Here is an 11,010-nt window from a genome sequence, read left to right on the forward strand (position 1 = left end):
GACAGAGCCGAGGAGAGAAGGCCATGTGCAAGCGGAGGCATGGAGTGATGCAGCTACAAGCCAGGGAACACCAAGGATGGCGGGCACCGACCAGAAGCTGGGAAGAGGTAGGAAGGCTTCTTCCCCAAAGCCTTCAGAGGGAGCACGGCCCTGCTGGCACCTTGATTTTAGATTTTTAGCCTCCAGAATTTGGGAGACAAAGTTTCTATTGTTGAAATCACCCAGTTTTTAATGACTTTTAAGGCCAACAACCTAGGAAATGAATACGAATAGAAATGAAAGCTGCAGTCTAAAAGAGAAGGGTTGCAATAGTGGGCTGGAGCCAAGTTCAGGAGAAAATCAGGCCCTTAGAGCTTATGGGCTCATGACAGAGAGAATGGGGTAGAATCAGGAAAGATTTAGCTATCAAGTATACTATCAAGGGTGAAACAGATCACCAGCCCAGGTTGGATGCATGAGACAAGTGCTCAGGGCTGGTGCACTGGGAAGACCCAGAGGGATCGGATGGGGAGGGAAGCGGGAGGGGGGATCGGGATGGGGAACACATGTAAATCCATGGCTGATTCATGTCAACGTATGGCAAAAACCACTACAATATTATAAAGTAATTAGCCTTCAACTAATAAAAATAAATGAAAAAAAAAAAAAAAAGAAAGATTTAGCAACACTCATTAGGACTGTGGGATTCCTAGGTGGTGCAGTGAGAAAGAATCTGCCTGCCAATGCGGGAGACGTGAGACATGGGTTCAACATCTGGGTCAGGAAGATCCCCTGGAGTGGGAAATGGCAACCCACTCCAGTATTCTTGCCTGAAAAATTCCATAGACAGAGAAGCCAGGCAGGATACAATCCATGGGGTCACAAAGAGGTGGACACGACTGAGCAACTGAACACCATCAGGTCTGTAACACACAGCACAGAATAAATGACACAGAATATTATTCAAAAGCCAAAAACTGAAGATCAAATATCTGAGATCATGGTTTTCTTTTTATCACCATGATGGTCTAAATTTGTGGGTAGGACAAATCTCAGCCCTTATAGCCCATAAATATATAAACCCACTTTATACAGCTGATAAGGAGAGAGAAAGAAGGGGAGAGGTTAGGAGGAGAAAGAACGGAGAAAGGAGAGAGTGGCAGGGACGTGTTTTCAGGGAATGATATGAATGATTATTTAATGTGAGTCACATGCTTCAGTCCCAGAGAAAAGTCACAGTTAAAAGAACATGGTCCTTATAATCAGAAACAATTTTTAAAAAATAACTCAAGTCTATTATGTATCTCTTGAACACCAGCAGACACACACATATAAAACCTGTAATACTCGTTTAAAGCTCCCATGTTTTTTTCCTGCTCTGAACACTGCTCTCACACGCCACAGTTGCTTCCCTCACTTGAGATTCCTCCCAAGCCCTTCCTATTCTTCCATTTCTATGCCTCTTTCCAGGCTCCTCTTTTCTCCTTTCTCCAGATTCTCAACTAGGACAATTTCAGAATCAGTTTATCACATCAGGACCTTCGCTGGGGTAGGAGGTGGAGGGTGCTATGGGGAAGCGAACAGATTGAGAAGGTCAAGCCATCATCCTCTTGAGTAAGCAATGCCTTGTGGTAAGACTGGGATACCCAAAAATGAATAATTTTTACCACTCAATACTGGGTTGTGGGGGGAGGCGGCAGGCAGATTATGTTTTGAAATTTTAGCCTATACTTTTTGCTGCCATATTCTGCTACTCCAATTCTTTTTCCCCCACGTTCCCCAGTAGAGGAACTCTACTCCCCAGGGTAGAGTTGTTATAGCAGAAATACAAGGAGAAATAAATATACAATGCTCAGCTTTTGAGCTTCAAAATATAGGTTATAAATTGTGATAGAGACATTAGCTTAAAAGAAAAGGTTTTAATCTTTGCCACTAGAAAAGTAGATATTCAAATGCATGACATAATAGTGTGTCTAATCCTGTCTCCCAGGTGACAAAGGTCTGAACTTGATGGGATGGGGTTGGGAGAGTCAAAAGGAAAGCAAAGGAGTAGGACACTGGGGACTGTGTCTCAGTGCTCGTCCACCTAGGACTTGTCCTGTGTGGCCCTGGGGCATGGGGTCAGGTCCCTTCAGCTAACCTTTGCCTGCAGGAGCTGGTCTAGTGAGTGGGCACAGACTCATCTTACAGTGGTGGCATCCTGTGACAAATGACAAGCTTCCTCTGCTAGTCTTACCACTTTCTGCCTCAAGGCTATATGTAATGATGTAACAGAACCAGAATTATAGAGAAATTAAACCTCCAGGGTCAATGTTCGCCCACTGGGGTAGGAATGTGGCAGGGGAGAAGGGGCAGAGCCAGAGAAGGGACCCTGAGGGTTTCTCTTTCAATTTTGCACCTTAAGCATCTCACTTGCCCCACGCTCATTCTGGCCATACTTAGCCCTGTCTCTAGATCTCCATCTTTTTATATCTAGCAGTAGTAAAGGTGCTCCAGCGTCATCAGCTTCAAGGTACCATGCTTTCTCTCATTTCCCTGACATTCTGCCCACACCTATGGAAATAAGTCATCTTCAGTATTATTTTGATGGGACATTCTGCCCCCATGAATGACCCTGTGTTCCTATCATTTTTAAAAAGTGCTATTCAAATGATGATCTTTCCCAGCATCTGTCTTCATCTACTGAGATGCACTACTCCTGTCCTTCATGAAAGGCTGATGCTTGTATTGTCTCTAAGTTCTATCTTGAAGAATTCGTATCCTATTGTAGGACAGACAATCATAAAAATGACTAAGCACAGCATCTCTTCAGCAAATTAAGGAACGTTCAATCTTCCCAAATCAAGGTTGTTGTTTTTTTTTTTTCTCTACCACAGAGTATAAACTTCTGTCTTAATCTTAGGCAAATACTTTTAAAAGCAAGCTATATTTGATTAGGGGGAGGAAAAGGAAGAAAAAAATTAACATTAGCCACTGTGGGATCCATTTTCTGTACTTGCTCTTATTAGTAAGCAGTCCAAGTAATTCCTTCCAAGGATGATTGATTTTAATTTTATTCATAAAGTTTGGGCTTTTATTATGATTCCTTATGAAGCTTTTTTTTAATGGAGAAACAGCACTGTAAAGTTCATAGTCCCTAAATGAGACATCACTCCAAATATGAAACAAGATTAAACTTGACAAGCTTCTCCCCCAAAGTGGTTTGTTCTTGTTTTCACACAGATGTAAAAATTATGTTTTGGGAGTTGCACACAAACATCAATAAAGCAAGTTCCATGATGTGATGATTAGAATAAAGTTAAGGATTCTATTCGCTTTCAATCTTAAATATACTATAAGCAATTTAGAAGCGCCAGATTAGCTTATATGCATTTTGACTCTCACTGGAGAAAGAAACCTAAATAATGAACAGATTATAAACTGAAGTAGGTAAAGATGATAACACTTAATTGAAAAAGAGACAGTCTCTCTGGGCAGCCACTAATCTTGTGACAGTACCAGGCAGGTCCTCCAGTTCCTGGAGGGAATACAGGATGAGGAAGGAGCCCAAATCCACTGATCCTATCTTTCTTCTGCTTCTTCTCCTTCTTAAGCTCCTTAATAATTGCCTTCCTCAGCTTTCCATAGTTGGCTCTAGCAGTAAATGAATTCGTTAATTTTGATCAGGAATATATCTGAACCCTAGCCTTCCAAGTAGTAGGAATAGAAATTGTCACGATATCCTGCAAATCAGGCTGTAAGCTACTCTGGGGCTGAATCTCTAAGTGCTGACAACTATCCTCAGAGGGAGTAACACCAGCATGAGTGGTGGGGAGTGAGAGCCTGCAACATGCTGCTCTGGGTTCCTGCATCACTGATGACACAAACCCCAACCCTGGACATTTGACCGCTGACAATTCTCCTATTGACCTAAGCCATTGTTGTCACTTTTCTGTAACTTCCAAGTGATAGAATCCTGACTATCTCAAAGGAGATTTTAGTTGGAAATTAGCTTATTCACTCAATGGTAGAGCTATGTCTCAAGTATGCCTGCTTCTTCCAAGTACACCATTGAGGCTGTTGGGTTCAATGTCAGGCCCTGTTTTCAGAGAGCTTTTTTTCTATGGATACAATAGTAATGTAGTGTCCAAAATCTGACATGAAGGTATTCTCTTGAGACTAAGATATAAACTCAAAACACACTGGGCCAGCATAGAAAAGAGTTTATATTTGAGATTATTTTCAATATTGAATTGGAGTTAACCCAACTATAAAGGCAAAAGCAGAAAGACAGAGATGGAAGGAGAGGTAGGGATGGGAAGCGCATTCTGTGCATCAAAATCCCTGATGATCTTATTAAAATACACAATTTGATTCAATGGGTATGGGGTAGGGCCCAAGATTTTGCATTTCTAACAAGCTTCTAACAAAGGACAGAAATGGTATGGACCTAACAAAAGCAGAAGATATTAAGAAAAGTAGCAAGAATACACAGAAGAACTATACAAAAAAGATCCCAATGACCCAGATAATCACGATCGTGTGATTACTCACCCAGAGCCAGACATACTAGAGTCTGAAGTCAAGCGGGCCTTAGGAAGCATCACTACCAACAAAGCTAGGGGAGGTGATAGAATTCCAGCTGAGCTATTTCAAAACCTAAAAGATGATGCTCTGAAAGTGCTTCACTCAATATGCCAGTAAATTTGGAAAACTCAGCAGTAGCCACAGGACTGAAAAGGTCAGTTTTCATTTCAATCCCAAAGAAAGGCAATGCCAAAGAATGTTCAAACTACCACACAATTGTACTCATCTCACAGGCTAGCAAAGTAATGCTCGAAATTCTCCAAACCAGGCTTCAACAGTACGTGAAACAAAAACTTCCAGATGTTCAATCTGGATTTAGAAAAGGCAAATTGCCAACATCTATTGGATCACAGAAAAAGCAAGAGAGTTCCAGAAAAACATCTACTACTGCTTTATTGACTATACCAAAGCCTTTGACTGTGTATCACAACAAACTGTGGAAAATTCTTAAACAGATGGGAATACCAGACCACCTTACCTGCCTCCTGAGAAATCTGTATGCAGGTCAGGAAGCAGCAGTTAGAACTGGACATGGAGCAACAGACTGGCTCCAAACTGGGAAAGGAGTATGTCAAGGCTCTATATTGTCACCCAGCTCATTTAACTTATATGCAGAGTACATCATACAAAATCCTGGGTTGGATGAAGCACAAGCTGGAATCAAGATTTCTGGGAGAAATATCAATAACCTCAGATATGCAGATGAAACCACCCTTATGGCAGAAAGTGAAGAGGAACTAAAGAGCCTCCTGATGAAGATGAAAGAGGAAAGTGAAAAAGCTGGCTTAAAACTGAACATTCAAAAAACTAATATCATGGCACCTGGTCCCATCACTTTATGGCAAATAGATGGGGGAACAATGGAAACAGTGACAGACTTTATTTTCTTGGGCTCCAAAACCATTGCAGATGATGAATGCAGTCATGAAATTAAAAGATGCTTGTTCCTTGGAAGAAAAGCTATGACCAATCTAGACAGCATATTAAAAAGCAGAGACAATACTTTGTCAACAAAGGTCTGTCTAGTCAAAGCTATGGTTTTTCCAGTAGTCATGTATGGATGTGAGATTTGGACCATAAAGAAAGCTGAGAACCGAAGAATTGGTATTGGAAAAGACTGTTGAGAGTCCCTTGGACTGCAAGGAGATCCAACCAGACAAGTGTAAAGGAAATCAGTTCTGAATATTCATTGGAAGGACAGATGTTGAAGCTGAAACTCCAATACTTTGGCCACCTGATGCGAAGAGCTGACTCATTAGAAAAGACCCTGATGCTGGGAAAGATTGAGGGCAGGAGAAGGGGATGACAGAGGACAAGATGGTTGGATGGCATCACCGACTCGATGGAAATGAGTTTGAGCAAGCTCAGGGAGTTGGTGATAGACAGGGAGGCCTGGCGTGCTACCGTCCATGGGGTTACAAAGAGCTGTACATGACTGAGCGACTGAACTGAACTGAACTGAACAAGCTTCCAGGCAACACCCATGCTGTTGGTCCCTAAACCACACTTTGAGTGGTGAGTCGCTTCAGCATACTTCAAAAAATGATAATAGTCTAAAGAACAGACTAACAATGATGAAAACAGAAGTAATAATCCCTCATTGATGTTATTATCATATCTAAAGAAAGAATATATCAATCAGAAGGATAGGGAGGAAAGTCAGCAGGAATAATATAGAGACAAAAGAGACTCAGGAAAGAAAAAAGTCAGAATAGCATTGTCTAAAAAAGTACAGCATTTTGGCAAGAAGAGATCCTCTTTGCAATTAATCCCTGTTGTGAATATAGATGTACTGGGCTCTAAATTTCTAATGACATTAAACTTTTTCATTCCATATTGGTGAAGCAACCTTTTGGGTTTTATTTGCCTCTTTGTAGGACTTTTCTATAGGAAGAAAATAGACTCTTCAGGTTAAGATGAATAATCTACTTCTCATGCGAGTTATGTTATTCCTTGTAAAATATTAAGTTGTCATTATAAATAGGACTTCCCTGGTGGCTCAGATGGTAAAGAATCTGCCTGCAATGCAGGAGATCTGAGTTTGATCCCGGGGGTGGGAAGGTCCCCTGGAGGAGGGCATGGCAACCCATTCCAGTGTTCTTGCCTGGAGAAACCCATGGACAGAGGAGCCTAGTGGGCTACAGTCCATGGGGTTGCAAAGAGTCCGATGTAACTGAGTGACTTAAACACAGCACATGTTATAAAAGCCTCTGTGGGTTTAGTTTGTGTGACTCAGCATCACTACATCCAGTTGTATTTTCATCATTGATGAGCTGGGGTTTCTGATACTCCAACTGAATAAAATAAACAAAACTGAGGTATCACATTGAAATGCCACCACTTGAGGTCTATTGGCAAGAACATCCACTCCCCACGCACATCAAAGATTGTCAGGTACTTTTTTGAAACTTAACACATTCCATAAGACAGTGGGTCAGAATATTGATCTTTAATTTATTAACTGGTGTCATTCTGTGATTTTCTTTTCTTTTAATGTAATTATTGGTTGTTGTTGTTGTTGCCTTTTTTAATCATCAATTAGGACCTGATATTGGAAATAGCCCTTATCCGTCTTCTCTATTCTCTTTTGACAGCTTGGAGTGGAAATAGCCCTTATCCATCTTCCCTATTCTCTCTTGATGGTTTGGAGTGCAGGGGTGGGGCAGTCACTGCTTTATTTGCATTTGCTGTTCTTTAGTTTCAGGACATTGTCTTATTCACTACCCCACTGTACTTTATCCCCCTGTTATTATTTTCATTCTTTCTTTTCTATTCTCAATAAAACAGGAGTGTTGTTTGGATACATTTCTATATAATTGGTTATGTGTATTATATTAGGAGACCAGTCAAATTCACCTTTTCCATTAATAAACCTCATATCAGCATGTCACACACAATTAGGAACTGTTAGAAATGGATGTGTTCGCTGTTTGAAAAGCAGACACACTTTGGCTGATAGTGGTCTCTGAGCTTCATGGTTTTGTGTCCACAGTAATATTGTTCTTTAAACTGAGCTGCCTTGGTGACATCTTGTCAAATGATTCACCAAGGAATACAAAAGGGGATGGGATGGCCTTCAAATCACTCTTATGTTAGTTGACTATTTAATCTTCTATGCAACCACAAAACCAAATTAGTTTAGACACCAATGATATGTTCCTCTATTAATTTATGAAAATAAGAGGAGCAAAAATCGGCAAGATGGGTGGAAAAAATAATGGTTTGTTATAGGGTCTCTCAGGAGAAAATAAGAAAGGAACAACAATTTATTTTCATTTTTGTAGGATTATTGGTTTTTGACTTTGATGTGGTTCAGCAGTTTAATTTCAGGTATACAGACCTGCCATCTTGTGAAAATGTAACTCAGCTTTCATCACATGCACACCATTGAGGCATCTGCTGTTGACTTCATTCCTCCCCAAACACTACAGAAGCTAGACATGAGTTATCTGAATTTTCTGTGTCTCTTAGGAACTAAGCCAAGTTTGTATAAAACATTTCAGACATCTGAATTTTTGTCCACAAACCAAAATTTTGGGCTGCATTTTAAATATGTCATTCTTTCTTATTCCACATCTATTCCTCATTTCATTTTTTTCTATGTGCATGCATAATCCCTTTCAAAATAAGATTTATTCTGGTTTATGACATTCTTAATTTAACTGGATATTAATTGTTAAACCTTATTGTCTACTAACTGTATCTTTAAAAAAGACAAAGAAAAATATTTCATTAAATGACTAAATATGTTTCTCATGCTTAAGTTCTTACTAGATCAGACCTTCTTCACTGGAAGGTCGTAGAGAGGCATTACAGTAACTGAATTTCCATTCCAACACCTCAAATGATTGCCAAGTGCCTGAACCGATGACCTCGAATGGAGGGATTTGGAAACACCAGTTTCTATTCCTCAAGGATGGCAAAGATCAGAATACAAATCTCCACCAACAAAGCAGGGAGTTTCCTCCTATAAACTTCCTATGGATTCTTCCTACTTTAGGTAAAGAGTTAACCTAACTTTAAGACATATACCAACTCTTGACTACTAAAATCTTTACTTGATTTTTATCCCTCAGTCCTGTCCTCAGGTTATCCTCTTTGTGTCCACTGCTCATGTACCTCAAGGCCTGTTTCCTTTATACCTCATGTCCGCTTGCTCAGTGCAACCCTCCTTAGCTCTGAAGCGGTAGATTCCCTAAAGGAAGGCTAAGATTTCTATTTTGTTCCTGATCCTGCAGGGCAGAGTGACATTGTGTTCTCTCCTGCTTACATGGTTACAAGTGAGAAGTGAACAAAAGCCTCTTGGATCTTGGATTTCCCCTGGATTTATCTATACTACCTCCCCACTATAGAACTGAGGCCAACATGTCTCACAACCTGTTTCACTACCTCCAATTTTTTCTTCCCATAATTCATTGAGACTGGTAGGAACTAGAAGTGTCCCTTTAACTTACCTTACCTTATACCTGGAATTTTCTGGGTTCGATCCCTGGGTTGGGAAGATCCCCTGGAGGAGGGCATAGCAACCCACTCCAGTCTTCTTGCTTAGAAAATCCCCATGAACAGAGAAGCCTGGCAAGCTACAGTCCATAGGACTGCAAAGAGTCAAATATGACTGAGTGACTAAGCAGATAGCTTATAAAAGGGCTCCACGATTAAGTCAGCCTCAGGTGCTAATAAGAACAGAAAGGAATTTAGAAAATCCAACTGGTCATCTTGCAATGCTCACAGAAAGTATTCTAATTTTCTAGCAAAAGAGGAATCACCTTTCTTAGGCATCACTAAAGCTGATTGTTTTAACTGGTGTAGAGACCCCAGGACAATTTAACTTGGGTGGACAAATACACCTGGAAACTTAAAAGAATGCTATCCTATTGTATTTACTATCCTTGAAGCCAAGCTCAGTGCCTCACTGCATGTTGGCTGAGTGACTATATGACAGTGAACCATGAGGCATTGTGAGCATGGCACTGGAGATACAAATTGCTAGACCCCACATCGCTTTAAGAACTTGGGATCTATTTGGGGAAACAGCTGATAAAATGCCACGTGAACTAGGCAATAGGTGCTTCTTAAAATTACTGTTCATATGAATTTCCTGGGGTTCTTTCAGATGGCAGCATCTGATTCAGTAGACCTGGAGCGGGGCCAGAGAATCTGCACGTCTAACAAAGCTTCCACGTAATAGTGATGCTGTGAGCATATGGACCTCATTTGGGGAAACAGCGTTAAAGAGGGGAAGGGAGAGAGAGGCTTCACAAGGAAAGACAGAATCAAGCTAAGACCTAAAGAGTAAATACAACAGAAAGAAGCAGAGGACATACAGACAGAAGGGAGGAGAGGGAGAGAGACAGCATCAGAGACAGAGAAGCAGAAAGACAGAAAGAGAATGAAAAAGGCAGCCTAGACAGGAGTGATTTGTGAACACCTGTTTGCTGGCAGGACTACCTCCAACATGTCTAAGGGTTGGTGAACAGATTAATCAGAAGAGGGTTGGTGCTGGGACTAGGCGAGAAGGTGGGAAAACAGGTAGAAATCAGAGTCCACACAACTCGTGAACTGGTTGAATGTCACAAGCTGACTCTGCAGCAGTGTCATCATCAGACTGAAGGCCATCAGTAGGTTTGGAGGCCTTAACAATATTTGGACAATATTGACCTGATAGAGACAGAATCCATACTGGGAGACCTAGTTATTAACAACTTCCTCCTCGGCCAAGCTAAGGAAATAGGTTTCCATCAGTCCAATTAAAAAAAAAAAAAAGGAAACAAGGTTGTTATGGTTCTTCAGCACTGATCAGCCTTTCCCACTCCCAGGCGTCCACAGGGCTTCAATAAATTAATTGCATCTTGAAGTCATAGTGATAGCCAGCCCCATAAATCCATTCCTGGTGCTTCTATGTACCTCTTCATTTGAAACACAGAGAAGACAGGCAGGAGGGGAGGGAGAATCGAGCCTGGGGTAGAGTTCTCTGTAGGGAAGGAACTATACAGTACTGAACGTGAAAATCTAAGTTCAGGCCATTTTGATCAAAACACAGGAAGCACAAGTCATTTTTCTTACCCAGTCTTTCCCACTAATAAATGGCAGGCAGCTGGTCATGGGGCTCTAGGAGGGAGTTAGGTAGTTTTATTTTTATCTCAGCACAGAAGGGGGAAAGAGCCAACCTGTTTATACCAGAGGGGCTGTGCTTGCAAAGTCCTGGGGACTGCTACCCTGCATTGGTGGCTTTGCCACCTCCCACACATGTAGATAAGATGACAGAGGTCTTCACCTGCTCCCAGCTTTACCACTGATGAGGACTGGAGGGCATGCCGTTTCTTTGGTAAAGCTGAAAATCAATATTACTTACTAGCAGGATATTTAGTTGCCAAGATTTGCTGTCTAAAACAATGCTTGTTACTGATCTGTTGAAAAATCTGAATATCCAAGAGTTTCTCTCTTCTACTCTTATGACCCTTTCTT

This window comes from Cervus canadensis, chromosome 14 (assembly GCF_019320065.1).
Source record: "Cervus canadensis isolate Bull #8, Minnesota chromosome 14, ASM1932006v1, whole genome shotgun sequence".
Lineage (NCBI taxonomy): Eukaryota > Metazoa > Chordata > Mammalia > Artiodactyla > Cervidae > Cervus > Cervus canadensis.